Genomic DNA, 26,747 nt, shown 5'->3' with positions numbered 1-26,747 from the left:
TGGCAGGATGCCAAGACGATTGAGGTGTTTACCCAGGATGTCATGTTCAGTGTTAAGGCAAAACACATGCAGTCGATTTTAATCTGTATAATATGTAATTTTTGTGTTTTTATGTTACTTAATCCATATATTTGACTGTGTTGTTTTCATCACGATTCTGTTTCTTTATTGGGTATTTATATTGCATATTAAATCTATACAAAAAAGTTCAAAATTCATTTACTACCACACTTTGCAAGGTGTCCCGATTTTAGAACTTGAAAATCTGGTCACTTTTAACTTTAAATGATATTCAAAACACTGATGAACATGAGAGAAATATTTATTATAGCTGAAATATAACTACAAATCTTTGAGAATTAAGTAGGTGCTAACTTACCAGAAAAAATTAGTTTGCCGCACTTGGATTTTTATTATATCGCTCACTTGTCCGCATTTCCGAATTAAATCATCAAACATTGGTGTAATTTACCACTAGAGCACATATCATTGTAGTGTTCTTAACTGAAACTTGAAGTAAAATGAATAGCAATGTAACTTGAATAAACTATGAAGAACATTACTATAATTCTATTTTGATCAATTGTAAAGCTATGCATACTGTTGGACTAACAAAATAAGCTTCGCATCATCCATTTATCTTTAGTATAACTGCGATTAGAGGCCTTGCAATCGATATAATTTTCATGACATTCTTTATTTTGATCCTGGCCCGTACGGAAATCTGTTTACTATTCTCTGGACGGAATCTGGTCATGCGGACAGAGTCGATGCAGCCAAGTGGGCAATGTTCCGTTTAAAATAATGCAAAGAATAAAAATCCGAATGCACCAAACAAATCCGTGCCAGTAAGTGAGCTCCTCCTTAATATACTTGTAGTAAGTTCATCTTAGGTGTTGTGTACAGAAGAGAACGTCCATCAGATGTTCATCATTCTTTTATAGAGCTGCTGAACACACTATGCAACAACACATGCCAGCTGAAATGTCTGTAATGGCTTAGCGAATATTGTTTTCTAATTCAATTAGATTGTCTGGTTGATTATTCACCTCACCACAAAACAAAAACTGAGCTGTGTCACTTATTATTTTTTAATCCAATGCCACCAGGTTGTCTTTTCGACATTTCTGGTCTTCTCTTCTGGCCGTGGCTTAGTTGTAACCCACTTCTGAAGCTGGGGCGCCTGGAAGGCGGAGTTACATTACCCCGATGATGTGATAGGATGATTATGATAATGTGGTGCCAGGAGAGGTCTTAAATCTAAACTTAACCTAAATTCCAGACCATGGACGAACACAGGAATAATCCCCTTTAAGGAAACATTCCTGTGCTCTAACCGGGAATCGAACCCGGGACCTCATGAACTATGGCCAGAAGCTCTGACCACTAGACCATGAGGCTGGTCATTAAGTTAAATATATGCCCTATTATTATATTATAATTGGTTTTCTATAACTTATTTCTATTATTATTTCCACGAACTATTTTCTTTCATAGACATTAATTTTCACAATTTAGCGTTGGTATCGCTGGTCGAGTGAGCCAGGAAGAAGAAATATGAAAATAAATCCGAAAATGAGAAAGCTCCTGTAGCATTGTTGTCTCATAATGTTTAAATGATCATACACATTGATTCAGCTGACTACAATCTGCAATAATATATCATTTTTATAATGCTATATTAATTCTCAAATATAAAATGTTTCTTCAGAAGTGGTCACAAGAGAAAGAAAAACTTACTGGTCAACCACCTTTCACTGAACAAAAGCTTCTGCAGTCGACTGCTTCTATTCAAAAGGCGGGTATTCAATAGAATTGAAAAGAAGTCATCTCCTGGCATCTGTTAGGTATTTAAAAAACTTAAAAGTCAGATACCACAACTCCATGGCAGTCAATTGAAATTTTATCACGGAATTAGGCATCTTTACCCTATTCTTGCATCCTTCCCTGAGTCCTCTTATTTAGATGAAATGTTCCTTCTTTAATTAATCAATTTATATCAATACACCATATTGTATTTTATCATACATTGATTCTGTATACAGAAAATTTATGTAATCAGTTAATATGATTTACACTAGTATTAGGCAATATGTTGATTGTATATTAAATGATCCACGAATGTAGGATCTTTTCATCTTCAGTAACAGTCAGCAGAATGTAATATGGGCATTTGGATCATTAGCTTTGAATTTCTGTACGACTAATGACTTGCAGGTGTGAAATTGAAGATCCATGTGCAATATACCCAGAAGTGCTCACTGCCAGCTGCCTTGTTGACTGCTATAGACTCCTCGGAATGGCCGTCTGTACTGCAGCCAACGAGCTAGATACTATAGAGAGGCGGAAGACCTCTGAAAGTTGAAGACAATTGAACATTGGTCCGCCATATTTTGGTTAGTCAAAACAAAGGGGCGTGGCTCGGATGTTGTAGGAAATGACTGTGATGAAGTTAGTATTATTGTGAATTGAGTTACATATTAAGCCTATGTTAATAAGTAAAAAGTAAAATACACACAAAACTTCACGTTTTATAACAGCTGTAGGCCTATGTTTTATTAGTTTCACTAAATATAGCCCAGATATTAAATGACAAGCTATACTCAATGCAACCAAAGCAAAGCACAAAAAGATGGATGAATGTATTCGGCAGAAGAAAAATAAATAATTTTTTGACTTCATCACAAATTTAATTATCTTACAGCTAGTCTAACCTAATATGAAATCATGTAATTCAGTGCTCACCAGGTGATTTCAAGAGAGACGACGTATGTAACTAATAGGAGTAAAATATAGGAAACGTAGTGGCGGAAAAAAAAAAAAAAAAATCCAATAATTAAGTTATTGAGAAAAATTCATTTGAAATTGGAATTAACACAGAGAACTTTTGAAAATTGCAATTATTAAAACTACAAATAGCCTCTTAGCATGCAATATAATAATTAAAGAATGACACTAATAGAAAGTTACTCATGATCATAACTCACCACATTTATTGAAACAATAAGATACAATTAACATTGTTATCAGAAACAAGAGGAGCCACAGCTAGCTACACTTCTTTTCGTGTAATGCACACATCGTGTAGTCTAATATAATTTGAAACAAATATTGTCGCGTGATGGAGACATCATGTAGTCTAATATAATTTGAAACAAATATTGTCGCGTGATGGAGACATCGTGTAGTCTAATATAATTTGAAACAAATATTGTCGCGTGATGGAGACATCGTGTAGTCTAATATAATTTGAAATAAACATTGATCTCACACGTGTCTTGCAACTAGGCAGAGGCTTTTGCAGAATAAAACTGTTCTTACATTATTTTGAACAATAATGACAAATTGTGTGTGATGAAAGTGCTAACTTTCCTCTTTGTTAACAAAAAGAGCCCTATGCATTAATAAAAAGAAAATTGGCGTAGGCCCTATAAACACAATAAATACTAAACTCTTGCTGGTACAAACTTATTAATACAGATATTTCGCTTATGCTCAGTCCGTCTTATCTTATAATTCTCTGGGGCAATGATACCTGTATTGAGAGGGTTTAATTAGCCAGCAACGAATATTATGATTTACGGTACGGTACATTTCATTTAAATCCGAGGGAATGAGTCATTTTTGGAAATTTTAAATTCTTAATTATTACTTTTTCATTTATAAATCAGCATTTTACAAAACCTATAGCGAAATGTTTAAATTAAATATTGATGTATCCGAAAAATATAATAATTTATTTTATTTTACCTGGCAGAGTTAAGGCCTGCTCTTCCACTGACCCAAGTCTACAATTAATACAAATACATAATAATAATAATAATAATAATAATAATAATAATAATAATAATATTAGATATGTTGTGAAATATTATTATTGAAAGTGTATCATTCAAGAATATGAAATAAAGTATTCATTGGAAACTACGGGACACCTTATTATTCAAAGTCTCCAGTTGTTTCAGTTTGCCACATTATAACCAAATTACTACTTGACATAATTTCAAACTTGTAATAAGTTTAAGGTGGTGTTAAAGGACTATTTGTTTTCATAATATTTATTCGGATCAAGTATCTAACTCGTTGCAGTATACCTTTGATAAGCACTCCTTGCGGAGGCTGGCGGTACTGTAGACCACCATGTTTTGTAGGGAATGATCCATAGTACTGTTGGCCTCCGCAGGGAGCGCTTATCAGAGGTCTTCAGCCTCTCTATTGTATCTAACTCGTTGACTGCAGCAATGTCAACATAGCCCTCTTAAGCGATGTCTTCTGGTGTTTTTAGTCTTCCTCAGCCCAGGAGGGATATTATCAAAGACTGAATCTCTCCCCATTTCCGAACTCACTTGCGAATTGATTTGTCAGATGTGCATTCTTACTGCTGTGCCGCTGACACACATTTGTGCACACTCCAAAATTCTATGCTAAATTGAGGTGGTAATTCCTATGAAGCAACTGATGTAGTGCGTGTGATGTTCATGCCTGACGCATTAGTAAGTGATTCTTATGAAATGTCGCACGTGTGCGATCTTTTGGTAATGAGTGAACACTTGCACAATGAGTGAGTGCGATTTATTGTTATACTTGAAGATCTAACATTCTAAATGTGCTAAGTACAAATTTTTCAAATTTCATTTTATTTAATCTAAGGGAGGAACATTCATATGAGTATGTCACACTAAATTTTAGCTTTGTCGTAGCTCAACTGTAAATGACTCATTCATGTGTCAATAGGTATCTCAACATTCTTTGCACAGTGTGTTTTTAATCAATATCTCTGCAAGATTATATTTGGCACTTAGCACATTTAGAATGTTAGATTCTTATTTACTATTGGAAGAAAATGAAGAGAAAGAAATTCAGCTCCAACATTTGAATGAGGGAAACGCTGAAGTACATCTCATATTTAGAACAAGACGTAGGAAGGTTTTTTTTATAACACTAAACAATCTGCACTTGTTACAAGATGACAAGATATTCTGGGAGTTTTTCAGGCTAAACATTGCTCAGTTGAACTATGTTCTTGATGTGATCAAAGAAGATCTCAAGAAAGGTTCTTCAAGTAGATATTTGTACCCTATCACTCCTGACGAAATGTTAGCCATAACACTGAAGCAAGTAAAAATTCTTTATAGTAGTAATATATTTAATCAATTTTTCCTTGCAACATTGAAATGTAACAATGCAAAACCTTTAAAGTAAAAATACTTTATTGGTATAAACTGTAATAATTTAATACATTTTTTATTTTGTACAGTGATTCAAAACTTGCCGGGGTTTAAAGTCCCATGTAATCATACGAGTCATGGTTGGTTGAATGATTGCTGATATTCAAAGTTGAAGGTGACGATCATGCCATGCAACTACTAGTGCTTGTTGATGCTGAAGGTTCTGGTGGCAAAATGAAAGGATTTGTGTAGCGATTTTCCAAATCAAAAACCATCTGAAGTGATCTCATTTTCGCTTCATGAATCAAATTTGGTCTCAGTTTTTTTACGGACATCGCAATACTTTTAAAAAATAAATCAACATCATCGTCGCGATTCTGATTCAAACTGTCAATGATATTTTTTCTCTCAATGCACCTATTCTCCAGCAAGTCTATAATTTTTTCGCGGTGTTTTTGGCGTTTACTTGGTGGTCAAAGTGAATTCACTGTTCTGTGTTGACGTATTATTTGTGAGTTGAGAAGTTGATAGTGCATCAGCATCCTCCATTGCAGTGTCCTCTATTATTAGTATGTCATCTTCTTAGGTGCTCGTATCATCACACTGAAGATTGGATATATAATAATCCATGACGCTACAGCCCGTGAAGGGCCTAGACCGACCAGCCGGCTGCTGGCCTCACGCCCATATGTCGAAGCAGAGGTGGACAATCATCCAACCAGAATGGAGGTATCGTGTGGTTAGCACGATGATCCCCCCAGCCATTATAGCTGGCATTCGCAACCGGATTTCGCTACCTATCGTAGCTCCCCAAGTGCATCACGATGCTGGGTGGACACCGGTCCCATACACTGGCTGAAATTTCATGAGAAAATTTCTTCCCCCATGAGGACTCGAACCAGCGCGCATTCCGTAACGCGAGTCCTAGGCAGGATGCCTTAGACCGCAACGCCACGGCGCAGGACCCGAAGATTGGACATGCTTCTGTGAAATAAAAAATAACGATTTATTTGTTAATTAAGTTAGTGTTCACAGTTTATCGCGGTTTAGAAGTTCAGTTAAATACAGAAGTCAAGTGAAGAGACATTTTGGAATTTACTATAAAAATAACATACATTTTACATCATGTTATATAGTTACAGGACATATTTTTCTGAAGAATGGATTTCTTCAGAGGTTTCCCATTTTGCTTCAAGTAATTGAAAAACTCAAAGCACCTGTACTTTAGATTGCTTTGGTAAACAACGATGCTTTCAGCATTTCAACTTTTGTGTTTTTTCTAATGTCCATATTTTGTTCATGCTTGCAAACATTCTCTCTATAGGTGCATTAATATCTGGCAGTGATAACCCAAATTCTACAACCGCAGAAAAGCTACTGAATGACCATTTTTGAGAAGAGAAATACTGAAACATTTCTACCCAACTCAGCTGAGTAGTTGGCCTGGATCCGATGGAATAAGTGCCGTCTTAAATCACGAAGTGATTTACGCATATCATATATATTATTTTAATGTACCGAAGTACATATGATATTTCCATGCAGATATTCTGCGTCATCATACGATGAAAGAGTAATGGAACGGAGAAAAATTCTCTCCAGCACCGGGATTTGAACCCGGGTTTTCAGCTCTACGTGCTGATGCTTTATCCACTAAGCTACACAGGATACCCACCCCAGCGTTGGACAGAATCGTCTCAGTTTAAGTTCCAACTCTTGGGTTCCCTCTAAGACGGTGCTTATTCTGTCGGATCCCGGCCAACTAGTCACTCATAACGAGTGCACCTCAGCACATGTATGGACTTCAGTCCTACGTTCAAAGACCTCTATGATGTAGTGCAGAGGGCGTCCACTAGAGGCAACCCAAGAGTTGGAACTTAAACTGAGACGATTCTGTCCGATGCCGGGGTGGGTATCCGGTGTGGCTTAGTGGATAAAGCATCAGCATGTAGAGCTGAAAACCTGGGTTCAAATCCTGGCGCCGGAGAGAATTTTTCTCCGTTCCATTACTCTTTCATCATATGACGACTCAGAATATCTGCATGGAAATATCATATGTACTTCGGTACATTAAAATAATATAATTGTAACAAATTACACAATCATATATGCTTAATTCATTTCTATTCTGCGACTCTCTTTCTTTTTTCTCCCACAACTACATATTTATTTATTTTTGGATACAACACTTCTTTCTGCATTTTGCAAATTCTCCTCTTGCATTGTGAGCACTTTTGACTGTTTTAACATAAGTAATCTCTGGTGTTTCCAGTTTCTTTCCCTGTATGTCTGCTGGGACCCTCAAGAATCATGTCAGGCATTGAACTTGCATCTCGTATTGATACGTAATCAGTCTCTTTAGGCACCAGGTTCGTAGAAGATGGTCTTGGATAATAAACCGCAATTGCCAGGCCCCCTAATATAACATAGATTTGTAGAACCATGTTCAATGCCGTTAATTTATTTGAATAAAGAATGAATCAGTAAAATACTGACCTTACTCAATTTATGCTTACCTGTCACTATTACGACATGATTTGTTTTCCTTTTAGCTCCCAGTCTTGCAGATGCATAGTCCTTTTGCCTGTCCCCTTTCAGATGTGGTTTCTCTTTTACTTTACGTTTCATATTTATAATTTTTAAATTTGATTTTCTCTCAACAACAGAATTCCCCTTTCACATCTTCTCTTATTCCTATCACAGTAGTTTTTCTCTTCTTTGATTTGGACAATTGTGGTTTATGCAAAATGTCACTGTGACATTGTGCCGTTTTAGTTTCGGCACTCTGTGTTTCTTTCTTTCTTTCTTTTTCTTTTTTTTTCTTCCTTATTCATGTCATTTTTCTGTTGTTAGTTACTCTTAATTCTCATAGATGGCATCCTGTCCGCCATTTTAGGTCTCATTCTTCCTTTTCATAGATGGCTTTCTTCTTTCCGCCATTCATGGTCTGATACTTCTCATGTATAAGGAGCGAATTTAAGTTACCACGTGATATGGGCTTTCGTATTTCATTGGCTCTGTTCTTATTAATTATTAATTAGCGTTAGTTTGTCGGTGAAGCATGGCGGACGGTGGACGCAGAGTATCGTGGGTCGACGCTCGGGGAGAATGGTTGTAGAACAGCCATTGAGAGCTGGGGTTTTTGTTTGGCGGTGATCTGGGATGAAAGATCTGGTGTAGTCGGGACTCGATCTGGGATCGTCTCTTACTACGTGTGAAAGCGTGGACAGGCTGTGGAGTGTTTGAGTTGTGTAATGATGGTGGGATGAGAATTGGAGAGAGACCATTGTTGGTTGGTTTCGAGGCTGGTCTGCCTACGATTATAATAGGTTTTCCAACATCAGTTACTGTATGTTTCTTTGAGCAATATAAGTATATTTGCTCTCATACTGGGGTTTGTGTAATTCACTTTGGTTTAAAGTATCCGCTGGGATTTCATCAATTGTATATTTGATAGTGGTTGTGTTTGCCTTCATATTGGTACTTCCTGCAGCATTCGAGAAGTATAGTATTGTCGACCGATTAACTTATACTTATAATCTGTTATTACAGATTGTGTTACTATTGTATGTAATGAGGAATGCCAGTTGAGTGACGAGTAATTGGCAAGCCAGTCCCGAAGGATTAGTAGAGTTATAGTCGACTTTATTCCCCCTGCATCCATTTTGTTTATTTTCTTATTACCGGAAGTGTCAACTAATAAATGTAAACAATAGTTTATTATTTATGCTGAGTGTTTCATTTGTACCACACCTCACCCATGAGACCATCGACCCTATCGTACATTTGACGGCTGGGTTAAACTAAATTATTTATTATTAATACAAATTGGAAGATTATCAAAAGAGGCAAGCCGTGTCAATATTTGAAACTTTTCCACTTACCGCAAAACACGTTTGAAAATGGCCACTTCTATCACTGCGATAGAAAACCAGCATTTATAAAATATGCTTCCTCGAACTGAAGGGAATCTTTGTTCACTTACTCGCAATCAGCTGTCTGTAAACAAAGATAAATAAAGCAATGTCTTAAAACACGAAGGCATGGATAAACAAAGAGGGAAAATTATTAATACGAAACACAGGAGTCACGACTCAAGGTTATTTGTGTCTCACATTTCTCTTGAGCTGTGTCTTACAGGACACTTCTAACTTGTATTAATACTACCCACTGTATAAATTTAAAACACAGTTTCTATAAATATTTCTTAAGGTTATGTAACTTACTCTGCATAAGAAATCAAGCAGTGTAGCATAACTGCTGGACTGGATCGTACTGAATAATGCACGAGAATGGCTGGTTCTGTAAAATAATAAAACATAAGGACGAAATAAAGCAGCAATTTCACATCTGGATTCAAATGTGCAGTGGTTTTCTTAAGATAGTAACCATACTTCTCTTCACACAGATATTCAAAGTGTAGCTCAACTTGTTTCAGAACACTTTTAACGCAATTTACTCATGATCTTAATCACAATCTTACAATCTCACAATTACCTTACAGCTTCTCTTATTTTTGTGTATGAACTGACATGTTCCTGCTTCAGGATCAGTTGTATAAATAATTAATCAGAGATTAGGCCACGATACAGCAATGTGTCTCATACATTTTTCACACATTCGTTTTTTATGAAGTCCTGGTAAAATTCCTATACTTTCCATTTTAATTTGTTTTTGTTTTTAGTTTATACTTTTTTTAAACTTATACAATCAAATTTTAAACTCCAAGAGATATAAAACGTCATTTGTAAGTTCTATATCAATTTTGTTCGAAATTATGTTTGCCATGAAAATGTAAGAACATGAAAATACAGCGCGTGTTCATTGTTAAGATGCAGCCCACTTTGAAATTCGTGAAAATTCGAAGCTGCTCATGTCTGTCTCCAACAATCTTGGATCCTTTAATGATGCTGTTACTGCTTTAGAAAGAGTGGAACATTTTGTATCACACAATGATATAAGTGAACAAATTAAGAAACAGTTATCAGTTTTCACAATTTGAGGGCATAGTGTTTATTCCTTAGGAGCAGGCAGTCCAAAATAACTGATTTTTTAAAATAGTAATCATATATTTTAAACGAAGAACACACAGAAAGAATAAGCTCAGTCAATGTAATAAAATTTTCTGGATTGGAGTTTGAAATTTAATATATCAGATTGCTTTCGTCCTAAGCAGCTTAAATTTTCTATAAATACTCTTACCTTCTTCCAGAATACGTGTTATAAATTCGAGTACTGTATTACAGATTCAAAGATGACTTAACTGTAAAGTACTAAATTTCTCTTGTGAAAATTTTACCAAATTGACTTAACTCGTTCTCCCCATATAGTCTTCAAATGCTATTTCAGATGTTATTATAAGTCATTTCAGTTATATGTTTTTCTCATTATGCGTTTTTTTTTCAGACCCTCATAAAAACGAATAATTAAAGTTTTACTATATTCACTTTCAGTTAAGCTAAGATGTTTGGCTGTATAAACACTAATTCGAGATCATTTCATCTTGACCTAAGATCAAATCAAACTGGAGACTTTTCTCGGTTCAGGATGATTGAACTTTGTTTAGAATAATTCTATATTAAAATAAGGAAGAATAAATACTGATACTATAAGTAAAATTGTGAGTGAAATGTATTTTAATTATATATAGAGAAAGGTCTGCATTAATATTTTACTTACACAGTAATTATGTGCATAATGCTAACAATGCATTGTTATACTGGCTGGGTTGTAATCTATGTTTACTTCCAGATTATTTTAGTTATGCATATTATCAAAGACACAAATGAATATCGAACACTGTATTGCAAACACTCATTATTAACATGATTCTCTCCTGCTATTGTTATATGTATTACGCTGACTTCAGTTCAGTTCCAAACAAACTTCATATAATCTAAGATCAAAAACAGAACTAGAATTCTGTTCACTTCCGATCTTAAATCAAAAGTAAACTCCAACCAGCAAAGTTTATGCATGTATTAAATATTCTTCAAATTTGATTAATTTTGTTTATTTTTGTTTTACATCTATGCAATGCGTAGTAGCAGCAGCAGTAGCAGTAGTAGAGTTGCCTGTATTTCTCAGGACCTCCCATATTTGCCCCTAATTTTTAACAGTCTTTGCTTAATGTAAACATCATTATTCCAAACATTTGATTTTGCCGTGAATGATGACTGTTTACATGATGAAGTTTGTTGTTCAAGAGATGCACTGAAATGTGCAGTCTTTATAGAAAGTAATGCTTGCCAGAAATGAATTTTAGTGCTCATTCGTTTAAAATCACACAATATTAATATTATAAATTTAGAAAAAACTAGCTAGTTTTGTTCTAAGCATACCAAGTAGTAATGCTCATACAAAGAGGATGTTTTATCTCATGAACAATAATTGGACAGATGTTCGAAAGAGGAGCACAAAACATGTAATCAAGTGAGAGCTGCAAACTGTAATCAACTTCAACTATTATGAGAGACAAAATCTATCTCAAAATACTGTTAATTTAAGCCTAGCTTGCGAAGTGTAGAATAAAATAATTTTTTTTTTAAGTAACTGAACGGAATAATTTGTCAATTTTCTATGTGAAATTCTGTCGATTTCTTAATCTCACGTATTTTCTTCAAAACAAGTTGGCAATCTTAAGTAGTGGTATAGTGGTAATGGTAGTAGAATGGAATTTCTGGAAGGGGACACTATGATCCAGCACTGCAACCTTTCACGATCTATGTACTGCGCTAACCCTCAAATTAGGTGCATTCCCAAAGCCACACTGGCTGACTACACTAAGGTTTGCTGCGTACCCAGGTTTCGGCAGGCAAATCCACTCGTCCCTAGGTCAGCTCCCTCTGTGTCTCACCAGCCGGCTTTCAGGGAATGTTACAGAATTATAACGAAATGGAGAAATGTTGCTGGAATGATGTAGATGCCTAATATGGGAAAGCATAAGAAAAACGCCAATTGCGATCTTGTCTGCCGCAAGTGTCATTGAAAAATTCCAGACCTGACATGGTAGCAGTAGTAGAATATAATAAACCTCCTCCTCCATTCATCGTATCCTCCTTTCAGAAGGTTGATTCCAAACATGCCTCCAATGTCACTATCTTTCCATGCTCTTCCTTTGTATATTTCTTTCTGTTCATACCCCCATTCCTGTAGGTTTCTCTTAATTCGGCTATACATCTTTCCTGTGGTCTTCCTCTTTACTATATTTAACATTTTTTCGATAATCTTCTTCTTCCATTCTTTATAGTACAGTATTAGATACATTTGTATTGATAAGTCATAATCAATTCCCACAAAAACGTCAATGATTCTGTGCACAAGGAAGAATGATTACTAATTTAAATTCTGCACACAACATTGACCACCATTACATATTATGTGTATGTAGATTCTGAATTACTGTAACCTAGAGATGGGAACGATATTGGTTTTTACGAAATACTGATATTTTCGTTTCGATATAGCGATATATCAATAATCGAAATTTTTATTCAATATATCATATAATATATCGGTTTTCTCATAAATTTATCGATTTTTTTTTTTTGTGGAATTATTATCATTATCAACAACAATGTACCAGAACAATGGAAGGAGTCCATAATCGTACCTATTTTTAAGAAGGGGGACAAGACTAACTGTAGTAACTTTCGAGGAATATCACTTTTGTTGACGTCTTACAAAATTTTGTCGAATATCCTTTTGAGAAGATTAACTCCATATGTAGATGAAATTATTGGGGATCATCAGTGTGGTTTTAGGCGTAATAGATCGACTATTGATCAGATTTTTTGTATTCGACAGATATTGGAGAAAAAATGGGAGTATAAGGGTACGGTACATCAACTATTCTTAGATTTCAAAAAGGCATATTACTCTGTTAAGAGAGAAGTTTTATATAATATTCTTATTGAATTTGGTATTCCCAAGAAACTAGTTCGATTAATTAAAATGTGTCTTAATGAAATTTATAGCAGTCTGTATAGGCCAGTTTCTGTCTGATGCTTTTCCAATTCACTGCGGGCTAAAGCAGGGAGATGCACTCTCACCTTTACTTTTTAACTTCGCTCTAGAATATGCCATTAGGAAAGTTCAGGATAATAGACATGGTTTGGAGTTGAATGGGTTACATCAGCTTCTTGTCTATGCGGATGACGTGAATATGCTAGGAGAAAATCCACAAACGATTAGGGAAAACATGGGAATTTTACTTGAAGCAAGTAATGAGATAGGTTTGAAAGTAAACCCTGATAAAACAAGGTACCTATATGACTATGTTTCGTGACCAGAACATAGTACAGAATGGAAATATAAAAAGTGGAAATTTATTCTTTAGAAAGGTGGAAAAGTTCAAGTAGCTTGGAGCAACAGTAACAAATATAAATGACACTTGAGAGGAAATTAAACGCAGAATAAATATGAGAAATGCCTGCTATTATTCAGTTGAGAAGCTTTTGTCATCCAGTCTGCTGTCAAAAAAGCTGGAAGTTAGAATTTATGAAACAGTTATATTACCGGTTATTCTGTATGTTTGTGAAACTTGGACTCTCACTTTGAGAGAGGAACAGAGGTTAAGAGTTTTCGAGAATAAGGTGCTTAGGAAAATGTTTGGGGTTAAGAGGGATGAAGTGACAGGAGAATGGAGAAAATTACACAACACAGAACTGCACGCATTGTATTCTTCACCTAACATAATTAGGAACATAAAATCCAGACGTTTGAGATGGGCAGGACATGTAGCACGTATGGGCAAATCCAGAAATGCATAAAGTGTTAGTTGGGAGGCCGGAGGGAAAACGACCTTTGGGGAGGCCGAGACGTAGGTGGGAAGATAGTATTAAAATGGATTTGAAGGAGGTGGGATATGATGGTAGAGACTGGATTAATCTTGCTCAGGATAGGGACCAATGGCAGGCTTATGTGAGGACGGCAATGAACCTCCGGGTTCCTTAAAAGCCAGTAAGTAAGTAAGTATCAACAACAACAAAATCCACACTAGACAACTCCGATAGTTCCCGAGATATGGCGCTACTGAAGGTAGACAGTTATATAATTGTGCAACCTCACTAAATTACCTTGTTCTAATTGGCTGGACTGGAATTCGAATTCATACTCTTTAATATGCAGCACCAAATTCAAAATGCAGCATGTGCGAACGTGAGACAGACCGGAGGTTTATCTACTACTGTTTTAATATTGTTATTAATGTTCTCCATGGCAGGAGAGCAACTCCCACCCTGAAAGAGAACTTTTTGACCTCAAAACGGGTATCGAAACTTTTATTTCTATATTATGAAATGGAAAGAGAAACAAGAATTTAATACCGATGTGACATTTGTTTATGTCTATGATTTCTATGCACAACCTAGTGCTCACATTCTGTTTTCTTATCATCTTTTAGTGCATAAAAATTCTATCCCTATATATAATCATCACCATTGTTGTTTGGAATGTTGGAGTGTAACAATAACTTGCAATGGGAACTTCTATAGAAGGATTGTATCAAATCAACTGTGAAGTTTGTTAAAACTTGTAACATTCTAAGTACAGTTTACTTACATTTAAAAATGATTACGTTGTTAGGTAGAAAAGAGCATTATATCTGTGTCCTGGATTGAATCCTATATAACATTAGAATAACTGAATCGTATTCCAATATCAAATACTCAACCATGTAGAGTTCACTTAACTCTTTCCCACTATATCATTTAAGCTCCCTCGCCTCAACCATAATTTTGATTTAGGTTAAGACCTACATCATATGGTATTGAAAATGTATTGCTTATCGTTACAATTTTACATTTATGCTTTTGACTGTTATGATATTAATTTCAATGGTAAAAAGGAATATTAAAATTTAAGTAATTTTATTTTAATACAGTAAATGTACGCCTGAAAATGCAATTTGCTTACAGAATAGCGATATATCAATAATCGCTCGATATATCGATACATTTTCTGTGATATATATCGTTTATCGAAATTAGGTTTTCAATACATTGTAATATCAATATATCGGTATTTAATTAATTTCCTCCATCACTACTGTAACCATAATTAATGTATATATGTCATCTGTATGGTCAACAATGACTTTCAAATAACTAATTAATTATTTATTCAATCATTCCTTGCCACTGTTGTGTAACTCAAAACTTGAACTTTTGTTATTTGTATTACTTCTAATAGCCTATTTTGCAATATTCTCTAAGTGGCAGACTCAAACCAGTTTGACACCCCAGACACTGATGCTACAGTACAGGATAGACATTTACTAATAATTGTAATTTTTTTTTTATTTCATTTATGCTTTATACATTAAAATATGAACAGAACATGGTGCACTTTCTAAATGATAAACATAGTACAGTAGAGCTTTGATATTAGCATTACTTTATTCCACAAAACTGTGACAGTTATCGAAACAATAATAAAAGCATTTTAATTCATGTTAGAGCAAAAATTCATTTTATAAATGAAACCTAGTCATATGTGAACAACTTCCTTTTATCTTATAATTTTGAACAACGTTATACGTTTAAAAAAATATGATACCTTAACAATATCACAATGATTTTATTCAATAAAAAATATTCAAGTCCATTATGTTTCTTATAGGATTTTAATATAAAAGCTTAAAAATGCTGCAAACTCAATAAATACTCGGTCCCTTATTTTGATGAAAAGCCATGTTTGTTTACGATTTTGAATTAACTCACAGGAATAAACTCATATCCAAAGAAAAGACATGTTATAGAGACTGCAAATCATAGACTATACGCAATAAATATGACTGAAAACTTCTACTTACGGTATTATATCAAGAGATGCATGTCTTAAATGTTTTGTATGCGTAGTATTTGCGACAGTAAGATGAACAGGGTTCCTCATGGTCTCGAAAAATTGAAGTTCGTAAAATGAATGACGTCTGTGGAAGTGGATGATTGGGATTCTGAAGTGGCTGCATCAATTTGCTTCTTGAAACAACTATATCTTCATTGTTTCATAACATTTCTCCTTTGCAAATCTAGTCTTTCAGGTGAAGCTCCCTGTAAAGCAGATTTGAATAATTTCAAGGGAAAAATTGTTCCGGGGCCGGGTATGATCCCGGGACCTCTGGTTGAACGTACCAGCGCTCTACCACTGAGCTACCCGGGAACTCCACCCGACACCATCTCAACTTTTCCCTTTATATCCACTCAACTCGCGTGGGCTGACGAAACGCCAAAGACCCACAACGAGTGCACACAATCTCTGTGTGACTTGGAATTGTGGTTTTCTGTTAACGTACACAGTAACGTATATATTATGCAAATCTAGTCTTTCAGGTGAAGCTCCCTGTAAAGCAGATTTGAATAATTTCAAGGGAAAAATTGTTCCGGGGCCGGGTATCGATCCCGGGACCTCTGGTTGAACGTACAGTGCTTTACCACTGAGCTACCCGGGAACTCCACCCGACACCGTCTCAACTTTTCCCTTTATATCCACACAACTCGCGTGGGCTGACGAAACGCCAGAGACCCACAACGAGTGCACACAATCTCTGTGTGACTTGGAATTGTGGTTTTCTGTTAACAAACACAGTAACGTATATATTATGCAAATCTAATCTTTCAGGTGAAGCTCCCTGTAAAGCAGATTTGAATAATTTCAAGGGAAAAATTGTTCCGGGGCTGGGTATCGATCCCGGGACCTCTGGTTGAATGTACCAGCGCTCTACCACTGAGCTACCTGGGAACTCCAACCGACACCGTCTCAACTTTTCCCTTTATATCCACACAACTCGCGTGGGCTGACAAAACGTCAGAGACCCACAATGAGTGCACACAATCTGTGTGACTTGGAATTGTGGTTTTCTGTTAACGTACACAGTAACGTATATATTATGCAAATCTAGTCTTTCAGGTGAAGCTCCCTGTAAAGCAGATTTGAATAATTCAAGGGAAAAATTGTCGATCCCGGGACCTCTGGTTGAACGTACCAGCGCTCTCCTTTGATTGGACACATGACAAGATATTGGAAATTGTGCGACTATTAATTACTTAGGAGAAATGTACCAATCAATCAATAAATATTCTTAATGTATCCAGCTGTTTGCTGACAACATAAAGTCCACTATAGTCCACTGTAGTCTATTCAGTTTTTGTTTTTTACGAGAAATGAGGGGTATTTTGATTGGTGTTCATTATAGATGCCTGTTGCTAGTAGCCAGAGGTGGGGTGTAATCAATATATACTGCAGGGCTGTCTTCAGCAACTGGTACTGATGATTTTAATTTACTTCTTTTGTGGTTTATGGAAAGACAATATGGAAGAATGTGTTCCAGATCTTCATCATGATTATTACACCACAGACAAGTAGGATTATCAGAAATGTGAAAACTGTGTAGGTATAATTGAGTGACAATATGACCTGTTCTGGCTCTTGTTAAAAATGTTTGAACATGTCTGGGCAAGTTTTTGTACATTTCCAGGTCATTTGGTTTCTTTTGTACAGACTGTAAAATCTTTCCTTTGTCAGAAGAGAGCCAATTGTTGATCCATAGGTTTATAAAATGAGACTTTACTGAAACAAAAGCACTGGATAGAGATATCACTTGAAGAGGTCTTCATTGCAAATATGTTGCCTGTTTTGCAATATTATCGACTTTCTCATTTCCAGGTATACCACAATGATTAGGTATCCATTGAAATGTTATTTCCTTTTGGAGTTTTTTTAGTTTACTTAGTTGTTTCTGAATTGGAATAATTCTATGTACATATTTAATTATATAAAATATAGCCCCCTTGGAGTCAGTCCAGGCTACCAAGAAAGGATATATAATTGATCCTACCATAAGGATTGAAATGGGGAGTAGCCAGCCGGAGGATGTCAATCAAGAAAAGATCAACATTTATCTGCCAACAGTTGATTACTTTAAAGCAAAATACCAGCTTGAAGACATTGAGGTGACTGGTCTTCTTATTGGAACTCGTGGTGTGATTCCCAAGTTCTTTGAAAGCTTCAGGAAGACTTTTGAACTACCACAGACACTTACTGCTGACATCATAACTTCAGTTTTGAAATGCTCTTGCCAAATTCTCAGTCATCATATTCACTCTGTTTAATTTTTTTTTTCTTCACTTTATAATTCATATATGTTTATTTTAATTTTCTTCTACAAAATTTATATAAACATTTATTATTGTAAAATTCATGTAGGAGAGTATACTGAGTCCTTCTGGGCTACCTCCAATGGGAGGCAGTTATTACCTTATCTTATGCAAATAGATTTTTCAGAAATTTGAGTAACACACTGAAGAGCAGCATCAACAACTAGCAATTCAGTGTCAAGACTGGAGAAGGATGAACATGGTATGAAATAACTTTCTTGATATTTTGGAATGTAATACCCTGCTCCTGATGTCCCATTATTAGGATTTAGAGATCCATCTGTATAAATTTGAAGATGATTCTTATATGTGCTGCAGAATAGTTCCATGGCATCTAACTTAACAATGTATGGAGGATCATTTTTGGAATGATTTCCTGGAAAATGTATGCTATGTTCTGATCCAAAAAGAATTTTGACGATAATCGAATTTAATATTACATTAGAAGAAATGACAATAACTGAAGACAATAATCAAAGCTCCACTGTAGACTCAAATTTGTCTTCACTTACCCATCTTTGGAACCACTCTTGGTACCGGTAGCATTTGTGATAACCAAAGCAAACTTCTGATGTAAGAAATACCAATTTTCTCTTCATGTCAGGATTTAAATGGGACTGCAGAAACCTTGACGTTCGGGTTTGAAGAAGCTATAATACTCCTGTAGGATGAAGACCAGAACAGTTTTAGACATAATTTTAGTGAAACATTTTACATCACAATTCCATTTCTCACAAAAAAAAAAAAAAAAACAGTATTTTTAATGAAATACAATTACCGGTACTGCATTTACCCGAATCTAAGACGATCCCCTATTTTGAAAAGATTTCCTAAGAATTTTCTTTATTCACTTACCAGTACTATTTCATGCTACCACTATACTATGCAATGTAAAAACATTGAATTTGAGCAGGCGTAATGATATTCCTTAATCTGCGATTATAAGACAATCCCAGATTTTGGATTCGAGAATTCGAAAAAAACTTAGTCTTACATTCGGGTAAATACAGTAACATGATATTCAGGCAACAACTCAAAGAATAATTAAATGAGTAAATATGTAATTATGTACAAATAATAGCAATAAAAGTAACAACAATAATACAACATAATAATATAAACTAAGCAGTGCTGTGTTGACAATTATCCACATTTTTCAGTATTATTAACATCAAATAATTTGAACTCATCAAGAAATACTCACTAAATTGTATTACGAGCATTTAAGTGAAAATACGCACCTAATAAATATAGTTGAACACATTAATAAAGCTATCTGTTTAACTAAGATCTTCTCCTGAAATTTTTAAAATGAGAGCAATAAAGTAGACTGCCCTCACGTGGTGCTCCTTTGGTAATACAAAATCACCTAACTTAAAGTAACACAACTCAAATGCATTCGACACATCAAAGACGTAGATAAAGCATGAATCTTTTTACATAGGTTGGATAAAAAGTTATGGCAATACTGCTGTCACGTGACGATGGTGTGTTCGAGAGCTGCCAGCTGTGTGGACATGAACAAGGACTGTTAGATGAGTTAGTGCAGTCAGCAGCGACAGTACTCTGTCAATCTACTGCAGTGTGTAGAACGTTGACTTTCATAGGAATAGTGCGAGTGCTCTAAGACCACGTTTACAAAACTAGAGCAATGCTCCTAGATCAAAATTGAAATGACACGAGGTCGTAGTGTACAAGAAGTTTTCAGGGACTGCGTGAAACATGTGGCGATGCAGCATTGCCATATTGCACAGTGGCACGATGGGTTAAAGCGTTCTGGGAAAGCAGGGATGTCATTCAGGGCAACCTCTGTACAGGACGACCCCGCATGGAGGACAACACAGTTCAACTCCTTGCTTCCCTGTTGGATGCTGATCGCCGATGGACTGCACGTGAGTTAGCAGCAGAAGTTGGAGTATGTCACAAAACTGTGCTCCACATTCTGCAAGACATTCTGGGTTACCACAAAATTACAGGGCACTGGATACCCCATGAAATTTCCGAGGTTTAACAATGGCACCGCTATGCAGTCACACAGGCCTTGTTGGACCGGTGCCAAAGGAAAGATGACGACTTTCTTGGACGAATCGTCGCTATGGACGAAACCTGGGCTCGCTCATACGAACCAACTAAACTTGAAACGTCAATCAAATGAATGGAAGCATCCAGGTTCTTCTCGTCCGAAGAAAGTGCTGTGAAGGTGATGTTCATTGTGGTGTATGACATTGATGGGGTAATACTGCACCACGCTGTACCTCCAAGGCAGACGGCAAATTCGGACTACTACTGCAGGTTCCTGCAGCACCACCTTCGTCCAGCTCTCAGGAGAAAATGACGGCACTTGGTGGTACAGAACCCCATCATTCTTCACGACAATGCAAGGAGTCACACCGCTGCTGCTGTCAAGGACCTCTTGCGTCACTGGCAATGGGAGATTCTGGAACATCCACTGTACTCACCCGATGAGTCTATGCGATTACGATCTTTTCACCAAAGTGAAAGAACCACTGCGAGGGACCCAGTACAATACCAGAGATGAACTTATCCATGCTATAGGGCAGTCAATACGTAACATCAACAAAGATGGACGCGCTGTTGGTGTACGACGCCTTCCAAACATTTGGCAAAAGGTAATAAATAAGGGGGGCAACTTTATAAAAGGTACGTAAATGTTGTACCCCTGTGAATAAAGCCATGTCAGAAATATCGAACTGTTGCCATTACTTTTTATCCAGCCCTAGTATTAAATTTAGCAACTGTAACAGAAGAAAATATAAAATTTTACACCATGCCAAGATGAACACTATATGTGCTGTTTTAAAAAAACAAGTAGCCTGTGAAATCTAAAAAAAAAAAAACAAGTAGCCTGTGAAATCTATCTTAGAAGTAGTAAAAAAATGGAATTACTTTCAACAGTAATGAAAGAAGTAACCGAACAAGACACATTAAAATTAATAAAATTAACAATCTGGGAGGAAAAGTGAAAAGTTTATTGGATATACAGCCCCCTCAATACTTTTACCTTTGGCTTTTAAGGAACCCAGAGGTTCACTGCCGCCCTCACATAAGCCTGCCATTGGTCCCTATCCTGAGCAAGATTAATCCAGTCTCTACATCATATCCCACCTCCCTCAAATCCATTTTAATATTATCCTCCCATCTACATCTCGGCCTCATTAGAACAAAGTACAGAAACCAGATGTTCAAATTCAGAAATATGCAAATAGGACAACCCGAAGGACTAGCCATTACAATTACATCCCTATTTAAAATGTACGTCAGTGAGCTCCCAAAATAACCACAAGAAAAAGAATAAAAATAGGCAGATGTCTCCCTACGAAAATATTTAAAAATTCATCTTTTGTCTCGCTTGCTCAAGTTTTACATAATTACTTTGTAATATATTCAAAGCATTATCAAGTATCCTTGTATTGATATGTTATGCAACACACACAGCATTTACAATTATCAAGTTCCTCAGTTTCAATATTTTATTGGGTTAATTTACGACGCTGTATCAACATCTAGGTTATTTAGCGTCTGAATGAAATGAAGGTGATAATGCCGGGGAAATGAGTCTGGGGTCCAGCACCGAAAGTTACCCAGCATTTGCTCGTATTGGGTTGAGGGGAAAACCCCGGAAAAAACCTCAACCAGGTAACTTGCCCCGACCGGGATTCGAACCTGGGCCACCTGGTTTCGCGGCCAGACGCGCTAACCGTTACTCAACAGGTGCAGTTTCACTATTAATACAATGTTGCCATAAAAATAGATACCTACATAATGCCCTGCCTCTCAGAATGTAGACACTTGTCAAAGTGGATCTCAGAGAGTTTATATAAGATATTTCTTCTGCCTATCCTGAAAGCAGTCAGCAACGAGCATGTAGCAACATTTAATCAGGTTGTGAGCAGGGGCGTATATTGCAGGTGTTCAAGGTGTGCGCTGGACACCCTGTAAATTCGGTAATCTCATTTTTTATTTTAAGTTGTTTTACATAATGCAACAATAATTTTTATTTATCACAATTTAAATGCGTGGTAATCTCATTGGAAGTTGACGTATATAGTTCAGGACTAATTTCAATTTATTACCATTTAAATATTTTAAATGCCTTCTAGTTAAATGTGCACACCATTCCCAGAACGGCTAAGCTCTGCCTGACAAAGTGGAATGAGGTCTGGGCTGGTTGTCCTGCCCATATAAAAGAACCTTCTCGGTTGAGAGTTACTGCTATAATTCTCTGCGTGCACATGGTGGAGTGGTGGGAATACTCACTTTTCTCAAGCTCACGGGTTGTCCTTTATACAGGCAGCTCAACTTGGCAATTGTAGTCTTATAAAATATTGTGTTTGACTGCTTGTGCGAATGAATTTATGTCTTTAGGTTTTATTAGAGTTCATATCTGTGTGCCAGTGCAGGTGAACAATTTAAATTACTTATTTAATGATAATAGCACTTGGAAATGTATAGTGTAAAATATCTTTTGGAAAAATCGTTCTCTTCTCGCCCACTAGAAGAGAAATAATTACATATAGTGAATAAGGTAGATATACCCCGCCACTTAGTGCAACAATATAAAACAAAAAGTGGACAATACACTAGACATTTTTCTATTTCACAATATGAAAATGTAGAATGGTTAGCAGGTTGTGAAATTTCAAACAGGTTATTTTGCTGGCCATGCTTAATGTTTTCTAACAAAAATGAGGTTTGGAGTAAGTATGGATTTGCTGACTTAAATCACTTGTGTAGTGCACAGCAAAAACATTCAAAATCTCAAACTCACGTACAATGTTTCCTGAAATCAAAACTTTTCAGCAAACAGTGAATTAATTTGCAAATCTGACTTTCAGGTAGAAGCTCCCTGTGAAGCAGGCTTGAATAATTTCAAGGAAAAAATTGTTCCGGGGCCGGGTATCGATCCCAGGACCCTTCGCTTAGCGCACGAATGCTCTACCAACTGAGCTACCCCAGGAACCATACACAACACCGTCACAATTCTTTCCTTTATATCCACCACACTCGCTTGGACGCTGCCACTGTTACGGACTCACTCAAGTTCACTGCATCTTGAACTCAGATCCTCTGGATACATCTCCGCTGTCCAAGACTAACTAGCTCTCTCGCAGCTGACTAATTAACTAACATTCGCAACTCACGGTGTTATTTATTTACCACGAACGTCTAGAATGTTCTGCATCGCGAAACCTCTGGAACCCACAACAATCTGTTTCCAGATGTTTCCCCTGCTCTCTCCGCTCTGCTGGCGTCTTGCAGTCTTCCTTCCCCTTGTCCCGCACCACGCCCCAGCGCCCACCGAAGCTCGAGCCTCGCCTACCCGCACCTTCCTTTCCGCTGGATGAGCGCGCACACTCCCGAGGCCACCAGGATTTTCCAGAATGCTCCATATGGGTGCCACAATATGTTTTCTAGCCAAGAGATTCTATGGTTTGGTTTTGGATATTCCAACTTACATAGGTAGCATTTCTATGATAACTTGAAAAATGCTTCCTTAACACACTATTTCCCGCATCTACATGAGAACTCGCTATATTTCATATCAGACTAGTGATATGTCTTCTGTTCAACAATTTTCTCTTTGTGTGCACTACATAAACGATGATAGCTTGAAAAGGTAATTTTTACAATTTATGCCTCTAGAAAATGTGAAAGATTAAAGTTTAGCACAAACAATGGATGGGTTAAAAGAGTGCAATATCAACACAGAACATGCTTATCTAAGAGGTTAAGGATACAATGGTGGCCTAACTATTCACCTCTTGCTTCCTATCGCATGTTCTCGCGCTACGAACAGGAACCTTGCAAGTGCTTTCAGTCAGAAAGCTGCCAACATTCAAAGATTGCTGAACTATAAATATCACTAAGGCATCAATAGGAATGTAACTTCAGTAGCCCACCCCGGGTGGCAACATGCTGAGGACTTGTGTTACTGAATGCGTGTTGGTTTGAGTTCTCATGAGGGAAGAAATTGTCTCTTGAAAGTTCACCAATATATGGGATAGGTGCCCATCCAGTAATGTGGTGAATTTGGAGGGTTCCCATTGGTAGCGAAAACAGCATATGGATGTGAGGAAAGCAGTCAGCTGGTTGGTCTTGGCCCTCCATGGGCTGTCACGCCATGGATTACTTTAGTAATAATTGGATGCATATTTTGAGGCTTTCTGCACGAAAAATCTGCAGTGTAATAACAATGACGATGACGTGGGAAATTCTTGGATTCTTGCACTTACATAATTATGGATATTTCCATCCTGAATTGATGACGTGGTATAAAAACTCAACAATCTGAATGCATGAGTAAATACTAATGTACAATAATAATGAATGTATCAGCTTTCCACATCAGGAACTTCAAGTTGATTTTTGTTGTGTTAAGTAAAGACTGATTATGTTCATCTCAGGATATTAATTCCATTTTCCCTGTCATAGTAGCATCATTTCTTAATGTTATCACCTCTTAATCACCAATAGTGATTGGTAAATTCCCGGGAATTTTGTCATCAGGAATATGCCCCGAAAAATTCCCAGTCATAAAAATGTAAAATATTGTTAAAATTGAGTGGAATTATTAAAATCATACTGAAAACTGTGATTACAGACTTTTTTTTCATAAGTAAAATACAAGAAACCATTAAATATGGGCATAGAGGTCTTGTTGTTGTTTTCTAATGCCAGGCATTTGACAAAGTCATTTGACCTCTTGCACTTCAATATTTTTCAAAGATATTATCATGACCACCCAATGAAGCACAGATTTTGAGGCGTTCCAAATCCATTTCTTGGTTTGAGTTGCACAATGGGCAGTTAGGGGACTGATATATTCCAATTCTATGCAGGTGTTTAGCCAAACAATCATGGCCTGTTGCCAATCTAAATGCAGCTACAGACTATTTTCGTGGTAAATCGGGAATTAACTGTGGATTTTGATGCAGAGAGTTCCATTTTTTCCCTTGGGATTGTGTTATCAAATTTTGTTTGTTAAAGTCTAAGTATGTAGATTTAATAAATCTCTTCAGAGTAATATGTAGATTTAGCAACACTGTAAGTAGCAGTGCTGCCCTTCGTTGCTAAAGCATCCGAATTCTCGTTTCCCAGGATTCCACAATGGGATGGTATCCATTGGAATACAATTCTTTTATTGAGTGATATCAATTGAGAGAGCATTTTAGTTATTTCTGCTGTTTGAGATGAAGGTGTGTGTGTTTAGAGACTATTGATAGAATAGCTGCTTTGGAGTCTGACAATATAACTGCATTCCTAAATTTATTGATGTGGCATAGAAGATTCCTGAGACATTCACTTAATGCAATGAGTTCACCATCAAAACTTGTTGTTCCATATCCAAGTGATCTATAAAGTGAGAAGATACAGCACGTAACACCTGCACCGTCACCTTGTTCTCTGGAGATCAAGGATCCGTCGGTGTATAAATGAAGCCAGTTTTGTGGAGGGTGCCTAATATTAATTGTCTCTAAAGACAAATTGTTTCAGTATTTCAGTGTTAAATTCTGATTTCAGTATTTCTTATGTTAAATTTAGATTATATTCTATATTTAATAGAGTTAAAGGGTTTGGTTTAATTTGTAAGCTTTCTTTTAAATTCGAGATATTGATTTTCTGTTTTAATTCTTGAACAATGGATATGAAACTTTTTTGAGTTTTCAATCTACAGAGAGGACTGTATGAATGCCAATTGTTTCCTGGTAATCTGATAAGTTTTTCATATTGAATCAGTGCTTTTTCTTCTATTGTCATTTTGATACTGTTAATATTAGTGAGGAATCTCATAGAATCTATTGGAGTTGTTTTGATTCCACCAGTAATGAGTCTGAGAGCTTGGTTTTGAACATATTCTACGTCGTTTATGAAAGGTGAAGTAATTAAAATTTCTCCGCAGTATGTCAGCATTGGCTGTATAAACATTTTGTATGTAGTGTTCAAAGTATTCCTAGAGCATTCCCATTTCTTTCCTGCTAGTCTTTTTAGAAGGGAGAATCTTTTACGAGCTTTTTCAGAAATGCATTTCAAATGGTTGCTCCATGTTAACTTACTATCGAAAATAACTCCAAGAAATCTGGATTCATAAGTCCTAGGAAGGTGTTGGCCATTGTATTGGATATTGAATTCTCTTTCTTTTTTACCGAGTGAAAATATTTGGTAGTTACTTTTGGTTAAATTGAGTGTCATCAAATTTGATGTATTCCATTCATGTAGTTGATTTAGAGCTTTAAGAGCAGAATTTTGAATTTTGTCTCTATGTCTGTAAGATCCGAAAGCCCACAAAACTATATCATCTGCAAATAGTGCTGTTTTCATGTTTGACTCCTCTAATAGGGAGGGTAAGTCATTTATATAAATATTGAATAAAGTTGTGCTGAGGACAGTGCCCTGAGGTCTTATC

The 26,747-nt window shown here is 36.3% G+C and overlaps 1 protein-coding gene across 2 annotated transcripts in view; it reads right to left on the bottom strand.

Annotated features, from left to right (window-relative positions):
• Nucleotides 1–5,188: 5,188 nt before the first annotated feature.
• Nucleotides 5,189–26,747, bottom strand: part of LOC138710344 (myelin expression factor 2-like) — a 79,677-nt gene continuing 58,118 nt past the window's right edge. Inside the window, exons 12-15 of one of the 2 annotated variants that reach the window (XR_011335214.1) lie at nt 18,835–18,983; nt 9,395–9,470; nt 9,053–9,167; nt 5,189–6,152 (exon numbers count right to left, since the gene is read on the bottom strand). The gene's annotated coding sequence lies outside the window, so the exon portion shown is untranslated. The remainder of the gene's footprint in view (nt 6,153–9,052; nt 9,168–9,394; nt 9,471–18,834; nt 18,984–26,747) is intronic. The other variant, XR_011335215.1, reaches the window with a different exon arrangement.

The sequence above is a fragment of the Periplaneta americana genome, chromosome 12 (genome assembly GCF_040183065.1).
Source record: "Periplaneta americana isolate PAMFEO1 chromosome 12, P.americana_PAMFEO1_priV1, whole genome shotgun sequence".
Classification (NCBI taxonomy): Eukaryota; Metazoa; Arthropoda; class Insecta; order Blattodea; family Blattidae; genus Periplaneta; species Periplaneta americana.
The sequence above is the reverse complement of the archived record's forward strand: the minus strand, read 5'-3'. Positions and strand labels throughout refer to the sequence as shown.